This window comes from Cariama cristata, unplaced genomic scaffold, assembly GCF_000690535.1.
Source record: "Cariama cristata isolate BGI_N322 unplaced genomic scaffold, ASM69053v1 scaffold1709, whole genome shotgun sequence".
Taxonomy (NCBI): domain Eukaryota; kingdom Metazoa; phylum Chordata; class Aves; order Cariamiformes; family Cariamidae; genus Cariama; species Cariama cristata.
Genome location: NW_009636148.1, coordinates 19,589 through 29,494, shown reverse-complemented (window position 1 = coordinate 29,494; position 9,906 = coordinate 19,589). Strand labels below are relative to the sequence as shown.

Below are 9,906 nucleotides of genomic sequence, written 5' to 3'. Positions count from 1 at the left end.
GGAAAGAGTTCCTCACTGTATTTGAATAGAGAGGACAGTGGCCTTCTACATAAAATGGGGTTTTATAGTGCTAGTGCTGTAAAAATGAAATATCAATGAGGAAGCAAAGCCACATACTGTTTACCACTTAACTGTCTTACACTGTAACACACACATGGTTTTGTGTAGCAATAGAGAACTCATTCACACAAAATCTCAACAGCGCCTGAGTTTTGATCCAAACTGATTGAGCTGGAAGCTCAAAAGCATTGCAAAGCTTTTTTTATTTCTTCCCATTGTCACATGCTATTGCGTTTCCTGCCTATGGGTTGAATACTGTAGTCTCTAAGCCACTCGAAGTTTTGTTCGTTCAGAACCTGGACTTCTGCCAGGGCCAGCAGCAGAAACATAAATATCACAAGGAGGGGCTGTTTTTTTCATGTTGTTTCACTCTAACCTTTTGCAGTTTTTTCCGTCTTCTCTGTACAGTAATTGTTCAGTGCCTAGTGGTGAACAGAAAAGCAGGTTTTTATAAGCCATAAAGAAAAAAAGAGAGAAAGAACTCTGCTGTGCCTGCCATGTTGCACTAATGGTATGCTTTGATATCGGATACTGTGGTCAATCTTCATTACTTAGCTCAAACGTATTGTACGAGGAATAGGACAATGAACACTGATCAGAGGCTGGAATTTTGTATTAAAAGACTGAAATTATGTAGACTCTCCTTTGCAGAAAGGAGCTGCATTGATAAAGGTTTATGAGATAACAGATACTATAAGGAAAGTCAGCTGGGTTTCTTTACTGCCTTCTCATGTGAGGGACAGGAAAAGAAGAATGCAGTAAAAATGAAGAGAGTTCAAACAAATAAAAGGAAATACTTGAAACCTAAGGCATAATTAATGTGTGGAACAAGAAGGTAGCAGAAATTGTGAGCACTTTGAAGTTAGCTGGTTTGCCTTTGATTTCAGTGGGACAGAGTTTTCACCCCAAGAGCTGAGTTGATGAAAATAATATCTGGAGTTAACGGGAATAGCATGTAGAAGGGGCAGCAACTCTTGCTTCAGAATAAAAGTCAAACAGTAGCATTCACAGGTAGAGTGATACTTCTTCTGTGGGATAGAGTCCTAGTTACCATAAAATGAAGTAACTTTTCTGATGTCTGGAGTTAGTGTCTGTTGGAGGTGGGAAAAGGAAACAGAGGACCCATTTAATTTCTTTTTTATGACAGTTCTTCTCTTTTGCCTGACTAAAATCAGGGTGTGTCTGGAACCATAGCAGGTACAGGAGCTGATTTTTCTTTTCCCCAAATTATTTTCCATATCCAAAGGTTTGCATTCTAGAGAACAAATATGCAGACTATTCAGTATTAAATATTTTGCCTGTTGCTACTGGTGATAACCTTTTCCAAAAAGGAGCATATAAATTTAAACGGAACATTAGTACTGGGCAAAGCAAATCTAAAAAATGATGGAACTTAGCCTCAGTCCTGATCTCCACCCAACTCCAAATACAGCTTGTGTTAGTAGGAAAGCAAGCCAATAGTTTGGACTGTTCTAGTTTTTGTCCTGTCCTTACATGGCTCAGCAAACTGATGAATTACTTTTGCCTTAAACACAGTCACAATTTTCACATTTTGCAGTGTTCCAGACAACAGTTATGTTGCACAGGACAATCCATGCCCTTATTGCTGCTAAACCAGGACTGGATTAGTCATCTCTGTCTTGGGTTTTGCAGCTTTCACTCTGCCCTTCCATCTATCAAAACATAGCAACATGGCACATTGAATCACCCTATAAGCACAGTTAATCCAGTATCCTTCTCCAGCAATGGCTAATAGTAATCGCTTCAAAGGGATTACCTTGTTAAAAAAAAAAAAAAAAAAATCCAGAGCAAACTTGCTTTGAGGAAGAGTTTCTTCTGAGTTCCTTATTGGTAAGAGTAGGCTGACACTCTGAGATTTTGTATGTATTCCAAAATTGTTGGAGCTTTTTACGTTATGACTGCATAGTCTTGTTTTAGCAGAAGCTACAGCTGCTCCATAATGGATAAGTATTGCATTATGTCAAATTAGGTAAATCTCTTTCTAATTGCTTTCGTCACTTAATACCTGACTTTTGCCAGGAAGCACAAAGAATTATTTTTTTCTTCTACAGATGAAATGAGTCTTGTGTAAAGTAACTGTAATTTATCTATTTCTGGCTCCCATTAAGCTTTTGATTTCAAGAGTATCCAGAGGCAATGAGTTTCACGTGTTACATAAAAATGTACTTCCTTGTAGTTGTTTTAAATTTGCTGCCTCTAAGATTTGTTCAGTTCTTGTACTAGGAAAAACATAGTGATCTTCAAGTCTCCATAGAATCCTTTTCTCATTGATCTCTGTACTGATGTCATCCTCTATCTTCTATGTGCTTCTATGTTTTCTTCTTCTGCTCCTCCTTTTTCTCAGCTTCATGCTGCTTTCATATGTTTGGGTCGCCTCCTTTTTCTTCAGATCCTTTTTAAAAAATCTGCTTCCTTTTGTGAACTTTATTACCGGACTCTTTCATAATGGTATCCAGCTCTGCAGTTTTCTAGACTGTTTTCCAGTGAACTGGCTTCCTGTGAGTTAATAAAAGTTCCTAGACTTTGTCTTTCCAAATATGTTTGTGTTGCATGACATGCACTGTCACACTCTGCATGATTACTAACCTTATTCTGGTGTCCTTGCTTTTGTTGCAGTGCCTTAGAGATAAGCTGTAAAATATTGCTTATATAGTTACGTGGAAGAGGGTCTAATACCAAGTGTACACTCACCAAAAAGTATTTTTGCCTCATCTTGAGAATATATCCTGGAACTCTATGAAGAATATGTTACTGTACACATACAATGTTTTGTTTACAGAAAAAGTAGCCCCTACATAAGTATTGTGTTGAGAGCATGAGACTGAAAAATTACAGCTCTGTCAGTGTAAAGATCATTGTAGCTATGGTGTGGTATATAAGGCATAGCAAGAATGTACCCATTTAACAAAGTGTTGTGAGTTGTGTTTCTTATTTTAATATTTTTGTATTGGGTATATAGACTATGTGCAAGAGATTATGTTGGGCTTAGAGAAACACTACAAAATATTTGTGTCAGCTATGAAATTGCTAAATATCTGGTACTGAAGCAAAAGTCCATCAATTTTTTTGAAGCCATTGACCAATACACAGTTTATAACCTGCAACAACACCAGAGTAGTAAAAATATTATGTGAGTTCCCCTGTATGGTGTCATTCTAATTTAAAACAAATATTTTAAAAAGTTATGACTTTACCTCTTCTTTCCACATTTCCAGTCACATAATGTTCCTTTTTCATCTGACTTTGCATTCCTTTTGATTTATATTCCCCTGAACTGTAGGCTGACATAAGGGGCCCTTTAGGTTGAATGAAAGGAGAATTATCAATTGCCAAAACTATGATTTATCAGGGAAAAAGGTAAAGGGCAAAAGAAAAATGAATTTACTCTACATACAAAAATAATATGAAAATTTTCTCTGTATTTTTCATGAGTTCAGTATAAAAGGTGTATTTAGACCTGCCTGGTTTTACATTTTTATTGTGAGTCCATGTTGGATTCTGTCATATTCATTGCTACTGCCTTCTCTTTTACTCCCTGAACAGCCAGATATGAATTAATGGAAGAACTGAAAAGCTGAATATATTTAGTCCATCTGAGTACCAGTGGCAGAATTTGCTCCACATTTCACATTCTGGCACAAGCATCACTTTCTATAGCAGCCTGATCTCAGTCTCACTGAAGTCAGGGGCTTGTTATCATCTAGCATTTCACAGATAGCATGCATGGTCCTGCCTTGGTTGCTGGGTTTGTTGGTTTGGGTTGTGGTTTTCTGTGTGTTTTTTTGAGGGGGAGTGTTGTGGAGTTTTTTGATTTTGTTTGTTTGGTTTTGTTGGGGTTTTTTATTTAGCGTTGTCAGTGATTGATGAGGAATTATGCAGTCTCTTCTCTTGGATATCTGTGCCTGAATAAAATTATTTTACCGCATTTGTAAGTACAGTTGTCATTTCAACTGCAAGGCTTTAGCAGTAGCTACTTCTGAGTATTTGTCCTTCCTGGTCCCTGGCAGAGGCAAAGCTACTTAATACAGACTGCTGCTTAACTCTGCGCTAAACAAGTCTTGAGGACCCTTCATATTTCTGCTGCTTTATGTTATCTCTAAGGCTGTGACAATCAGAATTAAGTTGATCGGATGTTTTTTATTTGTGGTGTTGAAGATAACAGTGTAAATCTCCAATGGCAGCTCTGTTGCTCTTAACTTCTGCAATACTGTAGCTTTTAACGCTAACTTTAGTTGTAATGCATACCATTTATGTTACTCACCAGCATTACTGTTGGCAGCAAGATAAGACTAGATTATTTTACAGGTTTCTCATGAGTAAAACAGCATAATCTGTCACATAAATAGCTCTTGGTAAGACACAAAACACAATGTTTCTTGTGCTTCATGAGATCTGGTGACACCCTGCTCATAGGTGTGATAGATGGTGCTGGAGTCAGCTGTAGCATCCTAAACAGTCTAGGATATGGTGTCTTTGGGAGATGACTTTTCTTCCATGTTTTGAAATCAGCCTACACCTTCAGAGCAGTACCTAATGTTAAATAGCTTGGAGCTAGTGACTGAGAGATCTCAGATGAGGATTCCTGATCTTGGGTTTTGTTTTCCTATAGAATCACAGGTTTGAAGCCCAGAAGAAGTTGTTCTCATTAGCTAGTCTAATTGACCTGTCAAATAGAAAATTTTAAACTGTAATTCCTGTACCGATGGCAATAATTTCTACTTCAGCTAAAGCATACCTTTTAAAATAAGCACCAAGTCTAAATGTAAAGACATTATTTCACCAATCTTGAAAACTTGCTATACCCACAGATAGACTTTTACACTGGTTAGTTACCAGTTCTTTTAAACATTGCTGTGTCATGATACTCATTTGCTTTTATTTCTGTATTTGCCCAAAAGAGCTTGGCTATTACCATTATGGCACAGTAAAGGCCTATGATCACTTCCCCAGCATTTTTTGTGAAGATCAGTAGCAGGGACCATGGGGTGGAAGGTGTCATGGAACTTTATTGCATGACCTAATATTTGATTGCTTTGGGGTTTTTGTGATGACCTCAGTTTAAACATTGGAAAAATAACAGCTAGGTCCACAGTGTCTGTGATCCAGGGCTACCAGATAGTAAGTCATTAAGCTCCATAGCATTAGAGAGTGGAAGGGATACTTTAATCCATAAGAAATTGGTATAACTCGGATCACAGGTACTATATTTATTTTGCAGCTGCTGTAGGGGACAAAAGCAGCTATTACAATTGGATTGTGTGACAGAGTGACACTCCAGACGCATGGCTGTCTTGTGAATAGACTATCTGGAAAGGCTGTCTGAATATACACAAAAAGCTGGTATGTCTGTGAACGTGTAAAACAGCATGTTAAGGCTCACACATTGCCAAGTACTACAGTAAGTTTGGTCCTGAGGGTAGCCACTGAATGACCCTGACACTGGAGCAGAGATGTGCTCAGGGAGGTCAAATTTTCCAGTGTCCTTTCTTTCTATATGCTCATTTTTGATTCAGAGAATATCTAATCATCTCTCCAGAAGAAATAATATTATATGCTTTGTCTCAGTTTGGATTTCCCAAAAGAAACAGCCTGTTCTGGAATTGAAATCCCAAGTAATTGCCCAAAATCATGTTCCAAGACAACTATACAACCACTGACATAACCCAGGATTTCCATTCTGGTTCTTTCCTTTTTCTTCAACATCTTTTAAACTGATCAGAAATTTTGTCTTGTAAGTCATGGAGTGAATCTTAAAAGACTTGACTGAAATAAACTTTCAAAAGGTAAGAATACCCAGACCTTTGGAGGTCGCATACAAGAACAGGAGTTTTAAAGGAGGTTTTTTTCCTATTTCTGGCTAAAAAAAAGGGCTCTAAATGCATAACATGAGGAAAGGAAAAATGTTGATTTTGACAATGTTTAGGCTCAGCATTAACCTTGGGCAAAGGCGTAAACTACCTATAACTGAACTTTAACAACCACATTCAATACACACCACTCACTATAAAGCGGTAATAATCTGCCCCAGCCCATCTTTCGACAGAACACTGTACTGAGTCTGGAGATCTCCCTCCAGCTCTGGTAGTGACCTGTTGTTTTGACCTTAGATAAGTTTACTTTCCCTCACTTCTGAATCCTTGTATTCATCAATGAGAATGGGTTGTGGCTGTAACCTTCTTTCTTGGATGTGTGGGCTGGGAATTTCTCTGATGAAAAGTACTATAAGATAATTAAATGGTATTTTTTTTAATAGGACAATGAACAAAACAATTAACAACTACTCTTAGAAGAAAACAGGAAGAATTTGCTAGTGTCAAGTAATGATATCCTATGCCAACTGATCTCGTATTATGCAGAATCTATCACATACAAAGTTTATTCCATATGATAAAGCATACAAGTTATTTTACTGTGTACAATATGTGTCATACTGTAATATAGACAGCATAAATATTATGTTATAAGAGCACTAGGGAAATAAAAGCAGCAGATCACATCACTAGTGTTCTCTAATAGCAAAGAGCTGTAAAAGTGATGAAGAGGCCATCGTCTGTTGGGTCAATCCTTCAGCATAAATTGAAGCAATTTGACAGCCCCACAGCTTTATGTCATCCATCCACAGCCACAGGCTGGTACAGTGGGGGAAGAGGGGAGTGTTTTGTCCCCACCTCTACCCTGACAGTAATCCCCCTGCAGAGGAACAGCAAGGGGTGCTCCAGCAGCCTCGGCGCTGACTGCGTCTCCCAGGGGGCTGCTCACCAAGAGGTGTGCACTCAGCTCAGAGCACACCAGCTCCATAACAAATGAGGTTACACTGGCAGTATGGATAATATATCGTTAATATGTGTGTGCTATACTGGCCTGCATGTTTTTTCTGTAGGCTCATACTGTATGAATCAGTTGCTAATGAGGCTCATAATAAAGGATACTATTAAGTGAACACTGTATTAATAATGCTGGCAAGGTTTCAAGTCTACAGATGTTATTTATAGTATATGACTAAACAAATACGTATCCCCTTTGAGGTTGAGACTCTGGAGCAATTTACTGATTTCCTGTATAGGCTAGTTCATACAGAGACTCAAGTAAATAGTGCATTTGGATGTCTTGCTTGGATCTATGCTCTGAAACTGCAGTAGATAATCATATTAATGTTTAATTTTAAAATGGTTTGGAAATGTGTGTGTGTTTTCAGAGGATTAGATACTACCCCTATCCAGTTCTCACAGAGAAATAAATTTTTCTGCGTTGTTTCTTTAAAGAAGAATAAAATAGTTAAAGAATATAGCCTGCAGTTACACAGCAGATTTGAAATGAGTAGAAAGGTTAGAAAAAGTTCTGGAAAAAAATGGACTTAGCAAAAGCTAAAAAAAAAAAATTCCCATATCCTCTCCATTTCACCTGGTTTTGAAATTAATTAATTTCTCTTATTAATGAAGATTAATTGCCCATGAGAGAGATTTTGTAGATTTAAAATGTTTTTGAGTAATGCATCGTTTGATTTATGATTTTGTTTCTTTTCTGCCTCTTATAATATTGCAGGTTTAGAGAGGCCTTCAAAACTGAAGAAAGCTGCAAACTGACAAAAGTCTCTGGTCCACTCTGCTGGCTTTTATATATGTCAGGAGAAATGGGAGGAATATTATACAACAAACTAAGAGGGTCCTAAATTAAGGTAGTTCCATGTAGAGCATCTCTGGTTTAAGTCATAATGCTGATTATTGAAAAATAGTAATTTACTTTGTTTCTCACATAATTTAAAAACAAAACAGCAATGACAGTGAATAGACAGACAAAAACACAGTTTGTGAAACACCTCTGGGTTTACCTCTTATCTGTTTACTTTTCTCAAATTAAAATAGTTGAAAATGATACATACAATGTAAAAAGAGCTGACTGTATGTTAGCTAAATAATTTGCTATAAAAATAACACTTACCATTGCCAAGTATCTTCTTATTTAAGTCCACTATTATCATGCCTTCTTGCATATGAAATATGCAGCAGAGTCTATTCCCAGTGTTAAGTATTTGACAAAATAATAAATGCAGTATAACTCCACAGTGTTTGGGTATTTGACTGTAACTCCTAAGCATTCAAAGTGACTACTCAATATAACAACTTTTCCTCTGCAGAAAATGCCTTGCTATTTGCCAGCAAATCTTTAATGCTTTAGATTGGGTATTTCCAACTACCGCCCTACTTGCTAGGCAGATGTGTATAAAAGAGATGTTATTTCACTGAATCAACCACTGAGATCGTAACCCTTTTCCTGTACCACAAACAGAAATATAAAACCTCAGACTTTCCTTTTGGACTTTTAGTGACTTGTGTCTGTTGTAAGAAAGCAAAACACAACTAGTCCAAAGGCTAATATATGGAAAATGTGTTAAAATGTTTTAGATCATCTCATTGCTTCTCATTCCTGCAATTCATTGGTTAACTGGCTCATTCTGTGTTTATGTAGTTGCATGGTACAAATACAACACCTAAACTTCTCGCCCAAAGTTGAAATGATTCATTTATTACTTTTTACCATCCCCCCACAAAAAAAAAAAAAAAGGAAAAAAAGAAAAAAGAAAACACACAGTGCTTATTTAGCCCAAGTGAGTGAAAACGCCTTTCATAAGGTCTGCAAAGGCTTTGTGAGGTTTTTCTATGATGAATAAAGTCTGTGTAGTGGAGGGAATAGTTTTGTCTGAGAATGGCAGAAATCAGGCTAAAGCAAACAGACACAAACTAGAATCCTTTTGGAGTGTGAAAATAAGATAGTAGTAAAGGAGATGTAAATGTTACACATATCAGATCACTTGAGAGGGATGCATTGCTTTGAGGAAGTGAGTGGAGGCAGTAGGAGAGAGGAGGTATTTTTGTGAGGGTTTGTAAGACTCTGCTAGTGCTTTGCTCTCTGAAATTACGTCATTGGTCAACATTTATTTATGTCTTTTTCTGAGGTAATTGCCCTAAATAGATAATATGTAGGCTTTCCGTCTTCTGGATGCTTATAAATGTTAGTTAGTTAAATGTTACAGCCGCAGTGGGAAAAGCACAAGTGAAATCATGAGGGCCATACTAAGAACTGGAACACAGGACAAGGCATTTCCTCTGCTCCTTTTTCTATACGGAAAAGAATGGATCTATGTGATAAGTCACTATTCCATAGGATGGAGCACCCTGATTTCTGATACTGGCTGTGGATCCAGACACTCTTAGAAAGAGAGGATTACAATGAGGAACCCTTGTTCCCCTGCCTGTGTCCCAGCCATAATACAAGTATCTCTAGCACAACTCTGATAGGACAGTGTTATTCTGCCTTTGTTCATCATCCTCTCCAGATGGGTATTAGGCTTAATCAGACTCTAGCCCTAACAGCTTGTTTCAAGACCACAGCTGGAATCAGCATGTCTAGACTAGCACTGATTTATTCCTGGCTCTCAGACCTATGTGCATGCTACTATTCCATATGCTTCCTGTTAGAGAGGTAATAATGCCATTTCACAGCATAACTTTAATTTTTCTTTTTCTTCCCCTTTTTATTGTAATTAGAATTTATTTTGCTTATGTGGGAAAATCTCCTACCCCTGCTTTGGACAAGACTACTGCCAGTTCTGCTGGAACAGAGCAAACTTCCAGGTAAACAAAATAAAGTTCACAAAGGAAACAGTTACATTTTCTGACTGCCTTCACTGTCACAGAAAATACTAAACATATTTGGAAGTTATATAAAACTGCATCAATTCATATTTTCCCCTCCTGGTTTCACAACCCAATACAGTAAAAGGACCTTGTGACATCTCTAGGCTCTCAAGAGTTTAGAATAAAAATA

The 9,906-nt window shown here is 37.4% G+C and overlaps 1 protein-coding gene across 1 annotated transcript in view; it reads right to left on the bottom strand.

Annotated features, from left to right (window-relative positions):
- Positions 1-8,157, bottom strand: part of IL16 (interleukin 16) — a 47,156-nt gene extending 38,999 nt beyond the window's left edge. Inside the window, exon 1 of the mRNA XM_009707799.1 lies at positions 8,020-8,157. The gene's annotated coding sequence lies outside the window, so the exon portion shown is untranslated. The remainder of the gene's footprint in view (positions 1-8,019) is intronic.
- Positions 8,158-9,906: the final 1,749 nt, after the last annotated feature.